Source organism: Sus scrofa, chromosome 14, assembly GCF_054392235.1.
Source record: "Sus scrofa isolate SSC_HxYL_T2T_F1_AM1 chromosome 14, Sscrofa_HxYL_maternal_Yorkshire_Landrace_v2.0, whole genome shotgun sequence".
NCBI classification, from domain to species: Eukaryota; Metazoa; Chordata; class Mammalia; order Artiodactyla; family Suidae; genus Sus; species Sus scrofa.
Window position 1 is genome coordinate 14,775,820 of NC_139396.1, and position 14,338 is coordinate 14,790,157.

Genomic DNA, 14,338 nt, shown 5'->3' on the forward strand with positions numbered 1-14,338 from the left:
TATTTTATATTGATATACAAGTGTGTGCACCCATGGGTTTCAGCTTTCAGCAGTGACCTAAGTTTGTGTTGATTCTCTTGTGTTATGTCAAAGAACTCCAAGCCATTATTAGTATTTTACTTCATTTTAAAGTAAAAGTGGGAGCTCCTCTTGTGCCTCTGTGTGTTAAGAACCCAACATAGTGTCCATGAGTCCCTGGCCTCGCTCAGTGGGTTAAGGATCCAGCATTACCTCAAGTTGTGGCATAGGTTACAGGTGTGGCTCTGATGTGGCATTGCTGTAGCTGTGGTGTAGGCTGGCTGCTGCAGCTCTGATTCGACCCCTAGCCTGGAAACTTCCATATGCCACAGGTTGGGTCCTAAAAAGAAAAAAAAGTAATAATAAATAAATTAAAAATAAAAATAAAATGATGGTGTTTGTTATGAAGTGTCAGGTTGTTTTAGGGATGATGATGTGCTACCAAACCATCTTTCAACATTAACAGCTTAAAAGAATGCTCATAGATATATTTCTTCAAGTCAATCTTTGAGAAATCAGATTTCCCCATAAACACAGAGCTTTGACATTCTAGTATATAATATAATTTATTTAATTCTACTTTCATACTTGAAATAATCACGAGGGTTGGTAGATGCTGCATTTCTGAAACCCTGACATTAATTTAAGGAACTCAGCTGAAAAGATAAGGTTTCAGAAAATTGCAAGTGATGTAATGTTAACAGTTCATAGGACTCTGATACAGATCACCAGTTTGCATTCTCCTCCAATAGAAAAACTCACCACATTTCATCTTCCTCATGACTACAGGTGTTGAAGAGTAATCATGTTAAGGAAATGTCTATTCAAGTCTTTCGCCAATTTTTTAAGTAAGAGTTGCTTTTTGTTGTTGAATTATACAAGTTATTTCTACATTCTCTATATCAAACACTTCTCAGGGATGTGGTTTGCAAATATTTTCTTCTATTCTGTAGGTTATCTTTTTACTTTCTTGTTTATGCCATTTGCTGCACAAAAGTTTTTAATTTTGATGAAGATCAGTCTTTTTGTCTAAATAATATTAAGAGCTGATTTCTCATCAGAAACCATGGAGGCAGTAGTGTTGCAAGAAAATGGCATGTTAATGGATGGTCATGTCTTGGGTCTTGGGTAAATTTCTGGGAGAGGCTTCCAAGTGAGGGCTCGTGGCTTTGCGCAGGAGAGAAAAGAGCAAGCCATAGTAAAGAGGAAGTGAACTTATTTAGAAAGATACATATTCCATAGACAGAATGAGGACTTTCTCAGAAAGGGAGAGCTGGCTTGACATGTGGGGTTGTTAGTTTTTATGGTCTGGATAATGTTATGGGCTAACAAGTGGGAGGATTATTCCAATGATTTTGGGGAAGGGGTAGGCATTTCCAGGAATTGGGCCACTGCCCAGTTTTTTGGCCTCTAATGGTCAGCCTTGGAACTGCCATGGCACCTGTAAGTATGTCATTCAGCATGCTAATGTGTTACAATGAGCATGTAATGAGTTTCAAGATCTACTGGAAGTTGAATCTTCTACCATCTTTGGCCTAATAGGCTCTCACCACTTTTTGTCAATGTTCTAACCACTGTTCTTCTCAATGGCTGTCATTCTTTTAATGGTCGTGCCTTCCCCTCCCCTCCTGTTTCGGTAGGAGGATATATTCAAAGTTCTGAGAGAAAAATAAAAGTCAAATGAAGTATTCTATATCCAATAAAACTATCCTTCAAAGACAAAGGGGAAATGAACTTATTTTGAGCTCAACAAAAACAAATAATTCATTCGTTATAGACCTGCCTTACTAAAGGGGTGACATCAGTAAAAAATGTCAGATTAGATAGTTCCAGGGGCCTATCCCTCCATAGAAACACTGAAAAAAATCAAGCAAAAAATGTAAGAGTCACCATAGTCAGAATTGTTGAAAACGGAGGCTTACAGCAACAAAGAGAAAAATGAATCAAAAAAAGCCAACTTTAAAATGGTAGGAATGCATTGCAACATTGTTACTTGTCCTTGACCTGCACCATTCCCCACCCTTGGTAGCAGTCTTGAAGAAAGCAGCCTTCAACCTTTGTCCCTGGCTAAAGGGAGTAGAGAAGACCTTATTTACAGTGACTCATGTTTGTCTGCTTTGACCTGTCTTAGGTATCACCTGAAAGATTGATAGAAGGTGCTTGTCTGTTTAACATAATTTGGAATTTGCTCAGGCCAGAAAATTGGCTACACAGGTAGCATTCCTCAAAAAATTGTACAACAAATGAACAAAATACTGTAGCTTAGGGCAAAAGATATGGTTGAGAGATAATAATAAACCTGCCAAAAGCTTAGGGAAAGAGTTTCTCTGAGAAATTAGGGCATTCAAATGTACTTGTGTATGGTGGTACATTTATGTGTATAGACATGCATATAACCTAGGCATGACACATGCTCAGAAAGGACCTGAGAAGAGTCTGAGCCTTCCTTTCTGGCTGATCTCTAAGGTCAGCACAAACAGGAAGTGAAGGTGAAGGCAGAGTTGTAACTTGCCTGGCTAGGCAATAAAGGAGTGCCTAAATACAGAATCAATGTGAGAAAACCGGGAGAGATTTTTATTTTCCTTTTTTCATTTTTAGGCATTGGTGGACTTTTAGCTTCCTAAGAACTTTTCAAAGCCCCTGTGAATATTTTATCCCCCAGTTTTTTCTTTTATATTTTTTGGCTGGTCTATTGTCTGTCCCCACTAGTATTCCCTGCCTCAGGCAGCTGTAAATTTAAACAATAGCCTGTAATTTTTGAGACAAGTGCTCTCAAAGAAGCCTTTTGACAGTGGTTGAACTCTCACTAAGGTCAAATACATAGCCTTAAAGTAGGGGTTCCAAGGAATCATCAGTCAGATCAAATAATGGTAATTCTCTGGTAATGGAGCTTAGGAAAAACTCTAACCCTCGTTCTGCCCCCTCCTGGAGCTGGCAGCCTGCTAGTTTTCACTGTGATTGGGAGCTGTTAGTTTTCAAAGCTACCATGGATCTGGAGAGTGGAGGATGGGGCTGGTGCCAGTTAAAACACACCAAAACAAACTTATAAGCTTTTGCACAGCAGAGGAAACCATCAACAAAATGAAAAGGCAACCTAATGAATGGGAGAATATTTGCAAACCACATCAGAAAAGGGATTAATATTCCAAATACATAAAGAATTCATGCAACATTAGGAAGTAATGTGAAACAAGAAAAAAAACAAACTAGGCGTTCCCATTGTGCTCAGTGGTTAAAGAACCTGACTAGTACCCATGAGGATGTGGGTTCAATCCCTGGCCTGGATCATTGGGTTAAGGATCTGGCATTGCCATGACCTGTGGTGTAGGTCACAGAGGAGGCTCAGATCTGGCGTAGCTGTGGCTGTGGTGTAGGCTGGCAATTTACAGCACTGATTCAACTCTTAGGCTGGGAACCTCCATATGCCATGGGTGTGGCCCTAAAAAGCCAATAAAGAAAAACAAACAAAAAAAACAAAGAAACAAAAAACCCTCTGATTTTAAAATGGGCAGAGGACCTGAATAGACAGTTTTCCAAAGAATTCATACAACTGGTCAACAGAGGAAAAAGTGCTCAACATGATTAATCATCAGGGAAATGCTAATAAAAACCACAAAGGGATAGCACCTCGCACCTGTTAGAATGACTGTTATCAAGAAGACAAGAAATAAAAAATGTTGGTGAGGATGTGGAATAAAAGGAAAACTTGTACACTGCTGATGGGATTGTAAATTGGTACAGACCCCATGGGAAAAAAAGTAGAGTTCCTTGAACAATTAAAAATAGCACTACCATATGAACAAGCACAACAGAAAATGGGCAGAAGGTCTAAACAGACAATTCTCCAAAGAAGACATACAGATGGCCAACAACACACATGAAAAGATGTTCAACATCACTAATTCTTTGAGAAATGCAAATCAAAACTACTAAGAGGTACCACCTCACACCAGCCAGAATGGCCATCATCAAAAAGTCTACAAACAATACATGCTGGAGAGGGTGTGGAGAGAAGGAACCCTATTAGATTGTTGGTGGGAATGTAAATTGGTGCAACCACTCTGGAAAACATTATGGAGATTCCTCAAAAAACTAAAAATAGAACTACCATTTGATCCAGCAATCCCACTCCTGGGCATCTATCCAGAGAAAACCATGACTCAGAAAGATACATGTGGAGTTCCCTTCATAGCTCAGCAGAAATGAATCTGACTAGCATCCATGAGGATGCAGGTTCAATCCCTGGCCTTGGTCAGTGGCTTAAGGATCCAGTGTTGCCATGAGCTGTGGTGTAGGTTGCAGACGTGGCTCGAACCTGGCATTGCTGTGGCTGTGGTGTAGGCCAGCGGCTTTAGCTCTGATTGGACCCCTAGCCTGATAACCACCATATGCCTCTGGTGTAGTCCTAAAACACACACACACAAAAGACATATGTACTCCAATGTTCATTGCAGCACACTATATACAAAAACTAAGACATGGAAGTAACTGAAATGTCCATCGACAGAGGAGTGGATAAAGATGTGGTACATACATACGATGGACTATTACTCAGCCATAAAAAGGAATGCAATAATGGCATTTTCAGCAACATGGATGGACCTAGAAATTATCATGCTAACTGAAGTTAGTCAGACAGTGGGATACCAATATCATATGCTATTACTTCTATGTGGACTCTATAAAAAGCATACAGTGAACTTCTTAGCAGAACAGATTCTGACTCACCGACTTTGAAAAACTTATGGCTTCTAAAGGAGACAGGTTGGGGGAGGGGAGGGATGGGCTGGGGTTTGGGATGGAAATGCTGTAAAATTGGGTTGTGATGATCATTGTACAACTATAAATATTATAAAATCCTTTCAGTTACAATAACCAAAAAAAAAAGCTACCATATGATCCAGCAATCCCATTTCAGGGTGTTTATCTGAAGGAAATGAAACCACTATCTCAAAGAGATAGCTGCACCCCTGTGTTCATTGCAGCATTATTCACAGTAGCCAAGACATGAAAACAACCAAAGTTACACACACACACACACATGTACATACATTAAGTGTGTGTTTGTGTTTTTGGGACTGCACCAGAGGCATGTAGAGGTTACCAGGCTAGGTGTCAAATCAGAGCTGTAGTCACTGGCCTACACCATAGCCACAGCAATGCCAGATTCCAACCACGTCTGTGACCTACAACCTAGGAGATATATATTTGGTTTATATATATATATATATCTATCTAACATGATATATATATATATCATGCATGTGTATATATATCTATATGTAGAATGTTATGTGTGTGTGTGTGTGTGTGTAATGGTATATTATTTGGCCAAAAAAAAGAAGGAAATTCTGCCCTTTGCAACAACATAGATGGACCTCAAGGGCATTATGGTAAGTGAGGCAAATCAGATAAAGACAAATACTATATAATCTCACTTATATGTGGAGTGAAAAACAAACAGGAAAAGAAACCCAAAGCAACCCCCCCAAAAAAAAAACCTCATAGATGACAGAAGACAGATTGGTGGTTGCCTGAGGTGGACGGTGGAGGAAGTGGGTGAACACGGTCAAAAAGTACAAACTGGAAAGTTATAAAAATGCATAAGTCCTAGGAACGTAATTTACATCCTGTTGACTTAACAATATTCTATTGTATAATTGAAAGTGGTAAAAAGGGTAGATCTTAGAAGTTCTCATCATAAGAAAAAAATTGGGAGTTTCCGTCATGGCTCAGTGGGTTAGGAACCCGACATAGTGTCCGTGAGGATGCGGGTTCAGTCTCTGGCTTTGCTCAGTGGGTTGAGGATCTGGCATTGCCACAATCTGTGGCATAGGTTGCAGATGCAGCTCAGGTCTGCTATTGCTGTGGCTGTGGCGTAGGCTGTCAACTATAGCTCTGATTCAACTCCTAGCCTGGGAACTTCCATATGCCACAGGTGCAGCTCTAAAAAAGAAAAGAGAAAAAAAAATATAGCTATGTGTGCTGATGGATGTTAACTAAACTTACCGTGGTTATCATTTTGCAATATATGCATATATCAAAATGAATACACTATTATATGTAAGCTGTATCTCAATGTTGTAAAGACCTCCATAGCCCACCTTAAAGAATATAGAAATAACAATGAAAATTCAGGTAGCAAAGTTAACCTGGGAGGAAATTTACTGGTGGCCTCCAGCATGTCCCAAGAGGGAATATACAGCTGCCCACCAAACCAAATGTGTATATAGCCTTAGCCACAGCAATACGTACATATCTAAGCAGATCTAACTGTATGCTGCATCCTCATGAATATTAGTTGGGTTCAATTCCACTGTGCCACAATAGGAACGCCTATAATTTTTTTCCTTTTAACTTCATTATGAGCAAACACACATATAATTTTTTCCAGACCTCTTTAGTCAGGAGCAGAATAGCTGAACGATGTGGAATATTCATTCCTAATAGCAGGAAAGCACATTTTTCCCCCCTACCAGGAAAATTTTATTTTCTTTCTTTTTATTTATTTATTTGTTTGTTTGTTTATTTATTTATTTTTTAGGGCTGCACCCATGACATATGGAGGTTCCCAGGCTAGGGGTTGACTCAGAGCTGCAGCTGCAAATCTGTATCACAGCCACAGCAACATGGGATCTGAGCTGCATCTGTGACATATACCACAGCTCACAGCAATGCCAGATCCTTTAATCCACTGAGCAAGGTCAGGGATCCAACCCACATACTCATGAATACTAGTCAGGTTTGTTACCACTGATTCACAATGGGAACTCCTAACTTTCCTTTTTAAATTGAGGTATAATTGACCTATAACCTTATATTATTTTCAGATTAAAATATGATTCTATATTTGTATATATTATGAAATGATAACCACAATAAGTCTAGTAAATATCCATCCCCATACATAGCTACAATATTTTTAAGGACTATTTTTTTCTTTTTAGGGCCACACCCCCAGCATATGGAGGTTCCCAGGCTAGGGGTCTAATTGGAGCTGCAGCTGCTGGCTTATACCACAGCCACAGGAAAGCCAGATCTGAACCACATCTGTGAGCTCATGGCAATGCTGGATCCTTAACCCACTGAGTGAGGCTAGGGATCAACCCTGCAACCTCATGGATCCTGGTTGGATTCGTTTCCACAGCACCATGACAGGAACTCTAATAAGGGCAAGATCTACTCTCTTATCAATTTTCAAATATGCAATGCAGTATTAGTAACTGTAGTCACTAGGCTTATTACATACTCACAACTTATTTAATAACTTGAAGTTTATACTGTTTGATACATTTTACAAATTTCTCCACCCCAGCCCCTTGCCTCTGCCAACCACCAATATGTTCTCTGTATCTAACTCAGTTTGTGTGTGTATGTGTTGTTTTGTCTTGTTTTTAGACTCCACATATAAGTGACATTACATGGTATTTGTATTTCGCACTTAGCATAATGCCTTTAAGATTATACATACATATGTATATGTATGTATCACATTTTCTTCATCCACTGTTGATGGACACTTGTTTCCATGTTCTGGCAATTGGGAATAATGCTGCAATGAACATGGGGGTGCAGATGTCTCTTTGAAGCAATGACTTCATTTATTTCAGGTAAATATCCTGAAGTGGGATTGCTGGATCATATGGTAGTTCTATTTTTAGTTCTTTGAGGAACCTATGTACTGTTTTCTATAGTGGTTTTATGAATTTACATTCCTACCAACAGTGCACACGTGTTCCCTTTCTCCATATCATCGCCAACATTTGTTACTTAATTCTTTAATAAAAAATTTTTAATTGGAGTATAATTGTCCTACAACACTCTGTTAGTTCCAGGTGCATAACGTCGTGATTCAATATTTCTATACATTAGAAATGATTACCATGATAAACTAGCTACCATCTGTCACCATTCAAAGATAATACAATATAGTAACAATATTTCCCATGCTGTATATTTCAACACCATGACTCATGTATTTCGTAACTGAAAATGGGTGCATCTTAGTTTCATTCACCTATTGCACTCATCCCCTCCACACTCCCCTCTGGTAACCACCTATTTGGACTCTGTATCTATAACTCTGTTTATGTCTGTTCATTTATTTTTCAGGTAGTGTAACTGCACAGTATGTCTTCCTCTGTCTGGCTTATTTCACTTAACATAATACTCTCCAGGTCCATCTATGTTGTCACAAATGTCAAGATTTCCTTTTTGTGGCTAATAGTCCATTGTTTATATATATCACATCTTCTCTATCCGGTCATCTGTTGATGGACACTTTGGTTGTATCTATATTTTCGCTATGGTAAATAATGCTGCAGGGAACCCAAGGGTGCACATCTCTTTCCGAATTAGTGTTTTTTTTTTTCTTCTGAAAAATATCCTGAAGTGGGTTCGCTGGATTATTATGATAGTTCTATATTTAGTTTTTAAAGGAAACTCCATACTGTTTTCTATAGTTGTTTTACTGATCTACATTCCCACCAAGTGCACAGAGGTTCCCCTTTTTACACATTCTTGCCATTCTAATAGGTATAAGTTGACCTCTTGTGTGCGTTTTCTATTCCCCTACTAATTAATTACTGATGTTGAGAACTGTTCATGTATCTATTGATTATTGGCATTGGAAACTGTCTATTCAGGGCTTCCATCCATCTTTTAAATCAGATGACATTTTTTGCTATTGAGTAGTATGAGTTCCATTTATTTTGAATATTAACTCATCAGATAGATGGTTTGCAAATATTTTCTCCCATTATGTAGGCTGCCTTTTCATCTTGTCAGTCGTTCCTTTGGCTGTGCAAAAGCTGTTGAGTCCGATATAGTCCCATTTATTTATTTTTAGTTTTGTTGCCTTTGCTTTTGGTGTGCCAAGACCAATGGCAAGGAGCTTACCACCTATATTGTGGTTTCAGATCTTACTTCAAGTCTTTAATACATTTTGAGTTAAATTTATGTATGGTGTAAGATAGGAGTCTAGTTTCACTTTTTTTGCACAAGGCCATCTGGTCACCCAACACCATTTATTGAAGAGACTGTATGTTTTTAGCTCATTTATCATAAATTAATTGACTACACATGGGTGCGTTTAGCTATTTTGTTCCACTGGTATAAGTATGTGTTTTTATGCCAGTACCATATTGATTTGGTTACTAAACTTTTGTGATAAATTTTGAATTTATGTGAAAAGTGTCATTGGAATTTTGAGATGAGTGGTGTTGAATCTATAAATGGCTTTGGGTGGTATAGAAAAACTTAACAATTTTATTCTTTCTGACCATGAATATGGGATATATTTCCATTTTTTGTATCATTTTCCATTTCTTTCATCAATGACATATAATTTTCATTACATAGAAATTTCACCCCCTTGGTTAAATTTATTCCAAAGTATTTCACTGTTTTTGATGTTGTTGCAAAGAGGACTATATTCTTTGTATCTTTTTCAGATATTTGCTTTGTTTGCATATAGAAAAAAAGCTAAGTTCTGTATATTGATTTTGTATCCTGCAACTACATGTTGATTAGTTTTAACAAGTTTACTTGTTGGAGACCTTAGGATTTTCTATCTACAAGGTCATATCATGTGCAAACAGAGACAATCTTAACTTCCTGTCTAATGCAGATGTTTTTATTTCTTTTTTTATGCTTAATTGCTCTGGCGAGGATTTCTAGTACTATGTTAAATAGGAATGATAGGAGTGAGCATCCTTGTCCTGTTTCGAATCTTAGAGGAAGAACTGTAAACTTTCACCATTGAGGATGTTAGCTGAGGGCTTTTCATATACTGTCTTTATTACTTCTATACTCAGTTTGTGGAGAGTTTGTTTGGTCTTTTTAGGGCCACATCTGTGGCATATGAAAGTTCCCAGGCTAGGGGTCAAACTGGAGCTGTGGCTGCCAGCATACACCACAGCCACAGCAATGCAGGATCCGAGCTGCATCTGTGACCTACACCACAGCTCATGGCAACACCAGATACTTAGCCCACTGAGCAAGGCCAGGGAGTGAACTGGCATCCTCATGGATACTACTCAGGTTCATTACCACTGAGCCACAATAGGAACTCTGAAAAATAATATTTTTAAAAAAGAACAAACTACATCCAAAGTTAGCAGAGGGAAGGTACTAACAAAAATCAGAGCAGAATTAGGTAAAGTAGAGACCAGAACAACAATAGAAAAAAATTCAACAGCATATTAAAAGGAACATACACTGGGAGTTCCCATCATGGCTCAGTGGAAACAAATCCAACTAGGAGCCATGAGGTTGCAAGTTTGATCCCTGGCCTCGCTCATTGGTTTAAGGATCCATCATTGTCATGAGCTGTGGTGTAGGTCACAGACATGGCTTGGATCTGGCATTGCTGTGGCTGTGGCTGTCAGCTCTAGCTCTGATTAGCCTGGGAATCTCCATATGTCATGGGTGTGGCCATAAAAAGCACAAAAAAAAAAAAAAGGATCATACACCATGATCACACGGGATTTACCCCTGGGATGCAAGGTGGTTCACTATATGCAAATAAATAGATACAATACACCACACTAATAGAATGAAAGCTAAAAGTCCAATAATCATTGCACTAAGTGGGGGAAAAGCAACATCCTTTAACTGTAGCTACTATACTTTCATGACCACTACTCTCTCATGGCCATACACACACACATGAATATTCCTAATCTTTAAATATATACAGACCCCCAAACACTATTCATCATCCTTGCATTTCCAGAATACAACATTACCACTACAAGCCCCAAATATTTCCAAACATGAAAATCCCAGCATCCTGGGAAATCACTGTGAACGTTTCCAACAGCCCCAAACCCCATGAATTCATACATGCACTGACGGACATACCCAGTACATACACCTGGACACAAGGACAATTCTCCAACATATCATATATGAATACACATAAAACCCCTTGAAAGTCCCAAAGGACACATCTCAAACCTCCACACCCCTAAATATTCACATAGAACCATACCACATACCTCCAGTACAACTACAATTCTGCCACTCTTCTGCATACACATAACTCCATTACTACATTAATGCAAAAAAAATTTGCAGGTACAAAAATAACCTCCTAATGAAAAATGCAAATAGATACCATAGAAAATATTCATCCAATCTGCTATGCTCCTTGAATACACACAGAAACTCAACAAACATGTTTCTCACCACAAGCCCCAAATACACCCACAATTACCCAGCACACTACATATATGGAAACATACCACCGTGTACCCTCAAATGCACATAAAGCTTCACGTTGCCTATATATACGTAATCCCACATTCCTAAATAATTACAATGAAATAACTCCAGTCATCTTCCAAAATACAAATTCATAATAACCTCACACCACACAACCCACACAATCCATTCATCTGCACATATACAGCATATTACCAGTCCCATAAAATAGTCATAGACCTACCCTCACACACCCCAAACCACAAAATTCCTGAAAAACCACCATAAGAAACACATGCACTAATACACAATTCCCAGAGTTCCCATTGTGGCACAGTGATGAAAAGATGTTCAACATCACTCATCATTAGAGAAATGCAAATCAAAACCTCTATGAGGTATCACCTTACACCAGCCAAAATGGCCATCATCAAAAAGTCTACAAACAATAAGTGCTGGAGAGGGTGTGGAGAAAAAGGAACCCTAGTACACTGTTGGTGGGATTGTAAATTGGTGCAACCACTGGGGAAAGCAGTGCGGAGATTCCTCAGAAAATGAAAAATAGAACTACCATTTGGTCTAGCAATCCCACTCCTGGGCATCTATCTAGAGAAAACCATGACTCGCAAAGACACATGTACGCCAATGTTCATCGCAGCACTCTTTTCAATAGCCAAGACACGGAAACAACCTAAATGTCCATCGATAGAGGAGTGGATCAAGAAGAAGTGGTACATATACACAATGGAACATTACTCAGCCGTTAAAAGGAACTAAATACCATGGCCATCTGTATGTCTTCTTTGGAGAACTGTCTGTTTAGATCTTCTGCCCATTTTTTGATGGGGTTGTTTGTTTGTTTGTTTGTTTTGGTATGGAGCTGCAGAAAGTGTTTATACATTTTGGAGATGAAGCCCTTGTCAGTCTAGTCATTTCCGAAGATTTTCTCCCATTGTGTGGGTTGTCTTTAAGTTTTGTTTAGGGTTTCCTTCGCTGTGTAGAAAATTCTAAATTTCATTTAGTCCCATTTGTTTCATTTTGCTTTTACTGTCATTGCTCTAAGAGGTGGATCTGAGAAGATGTTGCTCTTGTTTATGTCAGAGAGTCTTTGGCCTAGTTTTATGGTGTCTGGTCTTCTATCTAGGTCTTGAATCCATTGGGAGTTTATTTTTGTGTATGGTGTTAGGGAGTGTTCTAATTTCATTCTTTTCCATGTGGCTGTCCAGTTTTCCCAGCACCACTTATTGAACAGGTTGTCTTTTCTCCATTGGGTATTCTTGCCTCCTTTGTCATTGAGTAGTTGGCTGTAGGTGCATGGGTTGAATTCTGGGCTTTGTATCCTTGTTCCACTGATCTATTTCTGTCTGTGTGCCGGTACCATATGGTTTTGATGATTGTTGCTTTGTAGTAGAGTCTGAAGTCCGGGAGCCTGATTCCTCCAGCTCCATTTTTCTTTTTCAGTATATCTTTGGCTATTCTGGGTCTTTTGTGCTTCCAAACAAACTTTAAAATATTTTGTTTGAGTTCTGTGAAAAATGTCCTTGGTAATTTGATAGGGACTGCATTGAATCTGTAGATTGCTTTGGGTAGTATAGTCATTTTGATAATTTTTTTTTTTTTGTCTTTTGTTGTTGTTGCTATTTCGTGGGCCGCTCCCACGGCATATGGAGGTTCCCGGGCTAGGGGTTGAATCGGAGCTGTAGCCACCGGCCTACGCCAGAGCCACAGCAACGTGGGATCTGAGCCGCGTCTGCAACCTACACCAAAGCTCACGGCAACACCGGATCGTTAACCCACTGAGCAAGGCCAGGGAGCAAACCTGCAACCTCATAGTTCCTAGTTGGATTCATTAACCACTGAGCTATGTCGGGAATGCCCTCATTTTGATAATATTGACTCTTCCAATCCAAGAACATGGTACGACGTTCCATCTATTTGTGTCATCTTTGATTTCTTTCATCAGTGTCTTATAGTTTTCAGAGGACAGGTCTTTTCTCTCTTTAGGTAGGTTTACTCCTAGGTATTTTATTCTTTTGGCTGTGATGGTAAATGGGATTGTTTCCCTAATTTCTCTTTCTGCTCTTTCATTGTTAGTGTATAGCAATGCCATCAATTTCTGTGTATTAATTTTGTATGCTGCGACTTTGTCAAATTCATGGATGAGCTCCAACAGTTTTCTGGTAGAGTCTTTAGGATTCTCTAGGCGTAGTATCATGTCACCTGCAAATAGCGATAGTTTTACTTCTTCCTTTCCAATTTGGATTCATTTTATTTTTATTTTTTTCCCTGATTGCTGTGGCTAGGACTTCCAAAACTATGTTGTTTGGCCTGGGGCTTCTCAGCACTGATGTGTGGGGCCAGATTTTCTCAAAATGGCCACTTGCAGAGAAACGCAGCTGCTGATGAACATTCCTGAGAGCTTTGCTTCCAATGCCCTTCCCCCAAAATGAACCACATTCAACCCTGTTTTCCCAGGAGGTCCTCCAAGAACTGCAGTCATGTTTGACCCAGATTACTATAGAGACTTTGCTTTGCCCTGGGACCCAGTGCATGAGAAAGTCTGGGTGTGCCTTTTAAGAATGGGGTCTCCATTTCCCCCAGTCCCATGGAGCTCCTGTGCACAAGCCCCCTGGCCTTCAATGCCAGATGCTCCAGGGGCTCTTTCTCCCAGTGCCAGATCCCCAGGCATGGGAGTTTGATGTGGGGCTCAGAACTCTCACTCTTGTAGGTGAGTCTCTGTGAACCAGTTACTTTCCTGTCTGTGGATCTTCCCACTGGGAGGTATGGGGTTGCATATATCCTGTAATCAACCCACCACCTCTTGATGTGTCCTCCTCTTTGTCTTCTGGAATAGGATATCTTTTTGAAAGTTTCTGGTCCATTTGGTTGAAAATTGCTCAGCATTTGGTTGTAAATTTTATTGTTTTTAGGAGAGAAATTGATCTCCAGTCCTTCTATTCAGCCATCTTATTTCTGTCTCCTACCCAGTTGATTCTTACCTAATGTATTTCTTGATTGTTATTGAACTCTTGCATCACTTGCCAATATATGCTAGGATATCTGTTTTTGTTTTTGATTTTTGGTGGCATGGCCAGTCCAAAGCATGTCTATGGCC